Source organism: Cygnus olor, chromosome 25 (assembly GCF_009769625.2).
Source record: "Cygnus olor isolate bCygOlo1 chromosome 25, bCygOlo1.pri.v2, whole genome shotgun sequence".
NCBI lineage: Eukaryota > Metazoa > Chordata > Aves > Anseriformes > Anatidae > Cygnus > Cygnus olor.
The window spans coordinates 2,643,627-2,654,995 of NC_049193.1; positions in this window are offsets into that span (position 1 = coordinate 2,643,627).

Here is an 11,369-nt window from a genome sequence, read left to right on the forward strand (position 1 = left end):
ATATCTTAATCTTTCTGCTATCAAGATGCAGTTCTGCTGTTACCAGGAACCCACTCTGTCAGGGAACCTGACCAAAATGCCATTTTACCCTGTTCATTGGAGCAGAATGAAAATGTGTTAACTGCTCCCACATCCCCACACATTGCAAATATGTGGTTAAATACAGCACTAGCAATTTAACGTACTCTGACCTGAGAAGGCCACTAAAGCATACAAGGTAATCTTTTGACTTTTGAGTTTTACTGACTTTGTTTCTGTTTATATATTTTGTAACAACCTATTCAGGCTGTTAATTTTAATTTAATTTAATTGGAGAGCCACAAGAGAATATTTCTCCCAGTTAGATTGTTGTTAGGCAATTTATACCTTAAGTGTTCTACAAAGTCATCAGATACTCATGCTCTGCACTTTTTCCTATACAGATCATTGCAAAAGAACAGTTTGACTCTTGCCTATTTCTGCTGCATTTCCTGGTTAACAGATAATGGAACCTTTGTTATTTCAGGTCTGATTTCAACATACGGCTGTGCTTTGAAGCGGATGGGATTTTCTACTGTAATATTTGTTTACTTTATGATGTTCTAATTTCCCATTCAACAGGCAGCAACAGAAATGCTGCTGTAGGAGAGGCCTTATGTCCCAGCATGGTTCTTTTCACCCCCCTGTCTCTGTAACATGAAAACAACCTTTCCAGCGTTCTTTATTGCTGTCAAGTGCAGAGACACACTTAGAACAAGAGGCTGTATAGACACACTGGAACTTGACTCTGTTAATGTCAGATAATCTAAGGATCTAAGAATGCCGTATCAAGCAGACTCAGCCTTTCACCTTAGAATACATAAAATTTCTGTCTCAGTTCAGCCCTTGTTAACTGAGAACTCATAGATGCACATAGTACCTCACCTTAAAAGGAAAAAACAAACAAAAAACAAAAACACAACACCACAACAACAAAAACCAACCAACCAACCATCCAACAAACAATCAAACAAAAACATTAATCAACAATACAAGAGGTGTAGTACTAGAATGGGGCTGTCATTATCCTGGTACAGCTGGTCCTGATGGTGAGTTAAGTGAGGTCAACATGAACCTGAAGCTCCTCACCATGAGCAAGGCCAGTCTCTCATTTAGCCATGATTACAACAACAGCTTTGGGGATCAAGTCATGCTTTAAATCTGCTCACCTGTCCACCTACTGCTTTCTCTGCTCTGTACTCTCCTCAGTAGATCCATCTTTCTGTTTTCACGTTATTAAAATAGTAAAAGTGTTGTTGATTAGTAGCATGGAGGATGCAGGCTTTATAAGCAACAGGAGAGAAAGGTGTGGGTTCCTAAAAAGACTGCTGACTTCACACTGGGAAGCACTCAGAATAAGCAAGAGGTTAGTAGAAGTTATAGGTACCAGATTGTGTAGTTTCCTTGCTTGATGATTTGTCTCTCGTTTTTACGTGTTTGTTGCATATATACGTTATATGTTTGCTTTCAGATGTTAGCTGATCATATAGGGCTCTGGAATTACTGTTTATAGGTTCAAAAACTAGCACTCAGGATCATTAATTACCTTCTGAAGTTTTTTCTTTGTGTGGTGGAGTGTGTGAAGAGTTCAGAAGTGATATACAAACCAGAGGGAAGCTGTCTCTTTCTTGCTAAGTATTAGCAATAGATTTACTCTAGCAACGTAATTCATGCTGCCTGGGATGTTTCGTCCCTGGACTTACAGCTTTTTTTTCTTTAAGTGCTAACTAGTGCTGGGTTTAATCCTTCTGTGTCAATCCCCATGATTTAACTATTTCCATCTATTGTATAGGCTTGAGAAAACCCATTCCTGAGTTTCAGATACATTCCCTGTGGTCCATACCAGCTATGTTTAGTGCAACGTAAAGTTCCCAATCATAGATCCTGACACCAACAGAAACAAATAATACATCTTAGAACATGGTAAATTGCAAGATGAGGAGAAAAAAAAAAAAAGAAAAAACAAAACAACAAAACTCTGTGCTGTAGAAAAGAGTATGAACAGACCTGTACCTTTATAAAAAAAATAAAGAAACAGCTGGATGAAGAGCTCAGGTTTCTTCCCATCAGGAGTGAAATCAGCCCAGCCACTCTCCAATAGCCTATTGTTCCCTGGGTAGGAGGATTGTGAATAAGGTGCTGAGTCTACCTATTGCCTGTTGATATTAGCCATCTTTCTCTAGTGACCTTTTGTAATATCTGAGAAAATACAGAAATCCTGACACAGGAAACACTTGCTAAATATTTGTGTGCAATTCTAACTTAGCCTCATGAATGACAGTGCTCAGGAAAGAGCCTGGAGAGAAGGAGCATGCTCCCTGAGCTATGCTCAGCCCCTGCTTCTGCCTCTTGCTGTCAGGTGGGTGGCAGGAACGCCAAGCTGGCTTCTTACACTGCAGAGAAGCAGGGAGGGGCAGCTAACCGGAGGGAGCATCAGTTACAGAGTATTCCTAGAGGGATTCACTCTGTTTGTGCTTTAATGGAGAGTCCAAAAGGCATTACACGTGTGGGTTCTGATGTTGTTTCTTTTACCAGGGGGAAATACCTTGTCTGCTTTGCTGGCTAGCCTACTTTTCTCCTGTAGCATGCATGGTCATGGTCTGTGCCTTGACAAGAAAGGCTTGGGGGTTGAGCTCTTGGAGCCTGTCACAGCTCCCTTGCATTCTACTCTCCCTGCAGCAGCCTCTTGGTAACACCCTTCAGGCTATGGAAGCTTTTGCCTACAGAGCTGAAGAATATGTGGGCAAAGATATTTGCCTTGGAGTACTTGCAGTCTTCCTCCCAGGCTGACAGAGTGACTCAGGCAAGAATCCTAATAGGGGTTTACCAAATCCACGTAGTCAGGAAGGGACCATTAAAAGTGTGGGGCTTAGCAGCTAGCCATCTGACCACGTCTCTACCGAAATGGAGCTGGAGAGCTTTGACTCTGTAACGTGCAGGCTGCTCTGCAATACACTTCCTAATGCATTCATCAATGGGCGTTTTGGGGTGCTATTGTTGTTCTTGATCTATTTTAGTAATGGGAATGGCTGTTTATATCCTTGAACTGCTATTTTTGGCAAACTAAGATGAAAAAAAAGTGGTAAGGCTCTTTGTTAGAGTGAGTCTCCCTCCATCAGCACAACTTTGTTTTAACAATGTTATCTGATAATTGCCTGACATTATGTCCACAGATCAGAAGCATTGTCAGCTAAGTCACAGTCTGCTCCTCGTCCTTTTATTTTGCAAGCTGTAGCATCAAAACTAGCTAGAATGAATAAAAGGAACAATGTCATCTGATTTCAAAGATGGATGTTTGGCAGTGACCCCATCATAACTCATCTTGAGACAAAGTGAAAGAAAGGCTGTGCCCAAGGAAGCCCAGAAGCTGATCTGGCACAATTGGTCCATATTCCTAGAAAAAGGATGGATAAAATTGGCAGACACATGTTATTGATCAGGGCTTAAAATGCACAGTGTGTTTTCTTGCTAGCAAGTTCTTTCTCAAGCATGAATATTTAAATTACAAGGATGACTTTTGTTCAGTCTTTCTGCAACCTGCAAGAAGCTCTATGGGAACGAGTTATTTTGAATTTCACATTTTAATTTCAAGATATTATATAGGAGCAATACAGCAGGAGACTTCCACTAGCCCATAGAGGTTTGCTTATGAGTCTTACCATGCCTTTATGGGTGACTTTCTGTAGTCATTGTAGCCCCAGTGTGCAAGAAAGCATCTGGGCAGGTTTTTGCTCTTTGGGAGCTGTTTGGAACACAACAGACTCTGGTGAAAGCAGTTTTCTATAGGGTTTTGTGATCAGAATGCCCCTTTTAAGTATTCATGCCAGCTACTTTTTATAGTGTTCTGAATGAGAGAAGACAGCTCAGGCACTTTGTCTGCAGGAAGGAAGCAATTAAATTATTAGCACTTTGAGAAATTAAATGATATAACTTATGGCAGAATAAGTTTAGCAAAATCTTATAATGTAAGAAAACAATTAAAAAGAGTTATATAAGGTTGGGTGGCTTCTTTATTGTGATAGAGTGAGCAGTTAATTGATTGTCATCTTGCTGTAATGTACCAGGGCAGTTGTGACAGCAAATAGAGGAATTTGTGCTCAGGATGTATGGAGATTAAGTGCAGAGAAAGGGGAATGTCTTCTAGGGAAATGGGGGTGAGCAGCAGCCTGCTACCCTTGATTCCCCCTCCTTATATCCTGGGGGGAGAGATGAAGCAGAGAACTTCCCTGTCCTCCTCTTCAGCTTCCAAGGCCAGATGTTGTAAGATCCCATTTAGCCACTCCTCTTTGAAGCATTCAGGCTTCCTGCATCGCTGTAGAATTGAATCCCGCAAATGGGAGAAGCCTAGAGGTTGCTCTGCCAGCACTGGCAGTGGAGCTGAGCAGCACAATTAGCTCTGTCAGCAGCATCCTGCCCTTTCAGAAGGTGCTCATGAATTGGCAAACCCTACCAGGCCGTTCAGCTTCTCTCACAAAATTTCTGGAGATTTGTGTCCTCTTCCATGAGCCCGTTGCACTTTGTTTAGCCCAAAGAGAAACACAGTTTCTGGCCTGGAAAGCAGCTGTATTGGAAGAAAGGAAACTTAGCTAGAACCTGCAAGTTGCAAATTACCTCTGTCACCACTCTGAAGGATCTTCCTCCTAAAATCTTTGAAGATAATTCCGTGCTATTTGTATGCTTTGTGGATACTGGGGATGCATCATTACATAGATGCTTGCAGAGGGCTGAATGTGACCAGAAAAGGGAAGGATTTGGGAAATGCTGTTATGGTGAAGGTTATAATACTAATTATAGCAACTGTTTTCTTATAGTGCAGTTTGGTACCCTTGTTTTAACTGCAGAAATCATTGCAACTTCTCCCTAAATGTTTACATGTTATCACTCAAACCAAAAGCACTGAAAGGTACATGCAAGTAGAAGATTTACATCGGCTGTCACTCTTAAAAGCATTACGAATTTGAGGCTGGAAGAGAGTCAGCCCAGCCTGAGCTGCAAGAATGATGCTGAGGAAAAGCCTGGAGGAGCTTAGAGCATGGTCACTGTGTTGTTCAGTCAAAAAAGAAGTTATACATTCATTGTCAGGCATTTCTGCAAATGCCTGCCTTAATTACCAATCTGTGCTTCTAACAGGTACAACCTTAAGATTCCCAACCCTTCTTTCACATGGGACGGAGCAGCAGCACGAAGCATGAGTACCAGGGGTCAGTCCCAGCGCAGTCATGTCTGCAAGCTCTGCTCTTTCCTTTTTCTTTGCTCTCCTCTTCAGTTATGGCTTCTAAACCCAACTTTCTGCCTGAGAATACCCCGCTCAGTTTCATCTTGAAAGGGGTGAAGTGGCTCATCTGCTGAGGGTGGAGCTGGCTGGGCTGCAGCTCTGGAGCTGGGGGACGTTGGTGTGGCCGCGGGATGTGCGGAGCTGCTGGAACAGGGGGACACGTGTGGCGAGGAGGAGGCTGGCAGCAGCACTTGGCCATGTGAATGTCTCCTTGTATTGAAGGGAAAGAGGACAAAAGCAACTGAGCTGGTAAAGAAGGTGCTAGTAATTACTGAGCACTCAATGAAGGCAGGAGAGGAGCCCAGACTTCACTTGTCGCTGTACGGAGCTGGGGTACCAAAGCAAGACACGCAGCTGTTAGCAGGTACTAGCAACTTACCCCATTATGGTTGAAGTAACCACCAATAAAACCTAATCAATGAAATCCCTTTTAAGTTGGTTGGATCAGTGACCCAGAAAATAGCTCCCCTGCAGAAAAGGAAATGATAGTCTATAAAGTGAGAAGTCAATGGGAAAAATCTATTAAAGCGAGGGAGCTATCAGGAGACCTTTGGTGTTAACTGAAACCTTTTGGAAGGAAGCCACAAAACTTGCAGCAGACTTTTAACCCTCCAAACCCTGCCGTGCCAGAGGAGAGCCATCTGTCCTGCTGCAGCCCAGCAGAGGGCAATACAGACAGCCCAGCGCCCGCTTCCGCAAAGCGATGCCTGTCAGCTGGAGAAGGGATGCAGCAGAAACACCAGGGCACTCAGTCAGGTTTTCAGGCTTCAGCTGAGGAGTTGACAACCCAACAGTGTGGGTGGTGATAATAGGGAGCCCTGGCCCAGTGATGGGCTCATCTTGCCCAGCGTTGGACTTGTTTCTCCCCATGCCAGAGTCCCTCCGCAGCATACCTGGAATTATCAGCCAGCTGCTTCAAGCTGGGGAGCTGGCAGGAGCCCAGCAATCAGTACAGCATCCTGCGCCTGGGGCAGTATGGAAGGTGATTTTGGCAGACCCAGAAGAGCATTATGAAGTAAAGGGTCTTTTGGCACCAAAATTCAAAATAAACCACCCCCCAGAAAGTGACAATAACATTAATTTGATTTCTCATTGGGGTCTTCTTTTGGTCCCCAAAGCAGCTCTTCTACGTCTAGCTTTAGACAGTAGTGATTGATCACTACGGCCAGAAGACAAAAAGCAGAATCTCTGCCTTGCTACTGCCCCTTCTCAGGAAATTGCTCTGTTATGTCAGAAACTAAACAGAGATCCAACAGACATGGGAACATAATTAAATCACACACACACACAAAAAAAGAGAAAGTATCTTGAAAGAAGTCATTAGCGTAGACCTCCTGAAAATCTAATCTTTCAGGTTTTGCTGTGCATTAAACTTCCAGCTAAGTTTAATTGGGCTCAATGAACTTGCAAAGTACTTTGCCAAAAGTGCTAGATCATACGCCGTCCCCATTTACTACATAAAGCTGAAAACAAAGTCACTGTTGCAAAATAAGTTGGGCATAAGGGAAAATTAGCTATCCAGAGCTATAGTGTGATCAGTTCTTACAGACTTGATTCTTGCACATGAATCACGTGGTAGGGAAGAGAGAACATTCATGTGGAAGCAGAAGTATCAGTCAGATCTGTTTCCACAATTTCAATTTAAAAAAGTATTGGAAGTGCTATAGCACATCTGCCCCCTGGACACTCATCCCTTTTGTTCTTCTCTTCACTTGGTGCCTCTGACTTTTTTATTACATGTAAGCAGAAAGGAGGAAAAAAAAGACTTGTAAACACCAGGAGACTGGGTGAAAAACATGTTTAACCTCTGCATACCCTTTTAAAAAGCAGTAAGAAAATCCATAGAATTACAATGTGAGGAAATGTATTTTCTAAAGGAGCTGCCTTGGGACTGGAATGTCAGAGCTGCAGGAGTCGAGATTTTTTTCTGCCTGCAGTAAGAGCGATATTAAAACTCCAGATCCTGAAAGTTTGAAAGAGGCTCCTACTTTATCAGATTTTACCTTGTTTTCTTTATAAACTGTTTAGTCCTGGTGCTTGGCCAAGCTTCTTGCTTGCCAGAGAGACCTTGGTGCTTAGTGAGGGGAAGAAGTGAGTCATCCCTTTACAGCACTACATGTTTTCTGAATGAAGTCCTGATGGGGTATGGTTCATGCTTCTTTACACCACATACTAGCCTGGCTGGCACTGAAAAATCTCAATGTATACAATTATAATTTGCATTATGAAATACCTTTTTTATTCATTTTTCTAAAGCTGTTTTAATTCAACCTCAATCTGCCCGGCAGTGATGTTCAATCTTTTTGCAGGCTTAAACAAAGGAAAAAAGTGTATATATTTTGTCTTTGAGAGGCTTCCACCGAAAACGGGGCTGGGGCTGGTGGTGCTCAGGAAATGCTGTCAGCTCACCTGCTCATGGAGCTGCCTTGACCATGCCCGTGCTGGCAGGTCTCAGATGTTCAGCACAGCAGAGGTGAGGCTCAGAGGCTCGTGGCTCTCCTGTCTTGCAGCATCTGTGTCTGAAAAGCGATGCTGCAGCATGCTTGGGCTGTGAAAACCCAAGCGTCCGCAACGTCCTCATCTGTGTCAGAGGCCTTGGTGAAAAGGGGCACTGCTTTGTGCCTCATAGACAAAGGTATATATTTTAGAGCAGGGAATGCAAATATCCACAAGCCCCTGGATCCAGGAGCTCTTGCAGCCCAGGTATGTCCTCCTCCTCTGGTACAAATCCTGCAGGAGCAGTGGGAGCTGAACCACGCTTTCTCTAATGACTGCGTGCTAAGAAGCATTGCCAGTCCCACACCCTGGGTACAGCACGTGGTGTGCTTAGCAAGATGCTGCTTGATGTGTTGGGAAGGACAGAAAGGAGTTGCTTGGGCCATTGCTCATTCCTATTTTTAGCTCCATTTCTCATCTGTAAGAAGGTTAGACACTAGTTATTCCAGCTCATCTTCCAGCAAGGGACCTTCATGCTCTTCTAGTGAGGGAGTCCCTTCCAGCAAACCCCATGCATTGCAGCTCCTCCTGAGCAAAGACAACCCCCTGTGGCTCCTTCCGTTTACTCCAGCAAAGAGTGAAGTGATTAATGGGGCCAGAACATATCTTTCTCCCCAGGATCCGCAGATAGGCACAGCTGAATAAATACCCCATGTTATTGTGGTCTGCTTGGTTGGAAGTCAAACTACAGGTAGCCAAGAGCACTGCCAAATGTATTTATTGCCATGCTGCATCCACCAACAGTCCTGCAGATAAGAGCGAGTCAGAGAGGTTTAGAAGGACAAAGTGGCATTCCCAGCTCTCCCTGTGCAGGAACTGGAATGCTCTGGGCCTCAACTGGGGAATGAGATGGCTCAATTGCGTGCTCTTCTGGGCTTTTAGCAAGTGCCTTTTTATGAAGTTTGATGCACACTGTAGCTCAGCTACTGCAGGCTGGGTTTTGTATGGTTATTCTCAGCCCTTATACAGAATTTTGCGTCCCTCCAAAGTGATGATTCATTTTCCCAACAAGTTTTACGTGGTCGGGGTTCATGCACCTGTGGGATAGTATGCCAAGCCCCCATTAGGACACAGGCTGAGAAAGGGTTAATGCTTTTCACACTTAGCCAGCAGCTGAGGCTGGGTTCATGACTGGGTTCAATCAGAAGCACAAGGTCCTATGGAGACTTCTTATAACCACTGCTTCTGAGCTTGCAGCAGTTTTTTTTCTCCTTCCACTCCTCTGCCTATTTTGGTAAATGCTGGCAGAACAGAGCTGATTTTGCTCCTTAAAAAAGAATTAGTATCTTTGGAGAAGAGCTTTTTGTGAAAGAACTTCTGTGCTGATGAATTTTCTATTTTGTAGCTAGGGAGATGGTAGCATAGAAAAAGGCAGGCTTGCTGGAGTGAATCTGCTTCCATTTCATGTCTTTATTGAATAATATGATTTTGAAAATAGTAAGTTCAACTGTGTTGCTTATCTTCAAGCAGACCAGTCTTCCACGCAGCCTGTGTTCTCCTGTGACCCCTGTCTTTTCTCTTGGTGCTGTTCTTGGCCAGCTCAAGGTGCTCCTCTGCATTTTGTATCTAGAATAACAGTGAATTTGTCTTTTTGAATGGTACCATCAAATCTTTTGAGCTTAGGCTGATATTATTTAACATGAAGTTATTAAACCTATAAAAGATGCTCTTCTGTATCTCAGTCAATATGGTGGCTGGAGGAACATCAGTGCTCAGTTCCATATTCTGTAAGGTTTTGAGTTCTTTAATAGAAAGCCAAATAAGCCCAAGATAAGTACAAGACCTGCAGTACGACACCTCCCAGCCATCAGGAATAAGATGTGTTCTTGAAAGAGGAGGGAAGTTTTGTGCGAAGTTTTCAACCTTCATTAGTGCTTTTGCTCCCTATGGGTTGTTTCATAGGCTTTCATCTGAGTGCCAACAACAAAAACAGATTTAAAAAAAAAAAAAAAAAAAACTAAAGCAAAGCACTGAAGAAGGAACAAAACTAAGTCTTCAAGATGTGTACTGTGCTTGGGTCTCAGCAGCAGCATGCTAGCAGGAGACGACTACTTCCCCTCCAGGTTTTTCTAAAAGGCAGAACGTGGAATATTGATTCCCAATGGCTGCAGAGTCAATAACCCACACGTTTCCAGGCAAATACGAGGAGCACAAAGGTTATGACTTGCACTGAAGTCTGGGGGAATCCTGAGCAGCAGATGGAGCCATGCGAACGGCATCCCCGACTCTTCCCAACCCCGACCTTGTCCCTCTGGCATGTACAAACGGCTGTGCTTTGTCACGGTAGCTGCTCTAGGGACAATTGCCTGGAATAAGGTATTTGTAGGAGTGGCTGTAAGGCTCGGGCTCCCTGCTGGGTTTTCCATGTTTGTTGAAGCACCTCTTGGTGTCAGAGGGCAAAAGGGTCTCTGCCAGGCTCTGGTTTGTGGTCAGTCACTGGTGGCGCTGGGCTCATGGCTGGCTGCATTGTGTGCAGTTAAGAATGGGACACAAAGGTAGCAAGAAGAGAGACGAGGATGTATAACTAGGAAGGAAAACACCAGTGATACCCTTCTTGAAAGGAAATCAGGATCAAATTGAATCCATTTATTTTCATGTTATATTTAACTTCCGAAGTGTTAAAGTGCCTCGGGCTTGCAAATAGAGCGCCTTTTCTGTAATCCTTTTCTCCAGCCTGCAGAGAAAACAAAGCTGTTGGTTTAGGACGTGGAGCAGAAGGTGCGGGGCAACCTGCCGGAGGCTCCTGCTGCGCGGGGTCATGGGTTGCAGTGTGCAGCCGGCTCGGGATCAAGCTCAAGGTTCTCGAGTGATGGAAAAACCGTTTGACACAACGTCTCTGCGAGCCTGCCTTGCTAACGTGAGCCAGCTGAGGGAACACAAACAGAGGCACTGTAACCAGCCCAAATCCCACCTTCCTCTGAAACTTCCAAGCCTCTTTTTTCCTGTCAGATTCCAGACAGATGAAATTTTCCTGGCGTGGGCCCACTCCTGATTTATCGCGATTCAGAGATGTTGCCAGGACTTGAGTTTGCTGATTGACAGGCTAGGAAGGGAAGGTGCCTGGCCCTGCAGATCAAATACGGCCTCATCTGCCCCCATTCTGTCTCCTCCTTCAGGACTTGCCATGCTCTTTCTCATTTTCTGGAAATCCCAACTTGAATTTGATTCCAAGGCCTGGTTGATACTGTTGTTTGTATGATAGTGTCAAGAGTGAGCACATTCCTTGGATCATAAATCATCTCAACCTGACCCCAATTAATTACAGGCCCTGGGTTTCATTTCTCTCGGTTCTTACCAGCCATAACAAATGAGGTCATTCTGTGTCAGTGAGACATCGGAGCAGACACCACAGTGGAAGTCACAGGGGACTCTGATCCCGTTATGCTGCAGGAAGAGTAGAGGAGAAGGAATGGGCCACATCCTCCCATTGCTTCCTAAATAGGAGCCATGGGATGCTCAGCAGCAAAGTTTTTTTTTTTTTTTTTTATAAGGATACATGAAAAATATTTGTTTTATTTAAATTTTGGCAACGTAGTGAATGAGGCAATATTTGATGCTGAGGGCTACCAAGCTTGCAAGA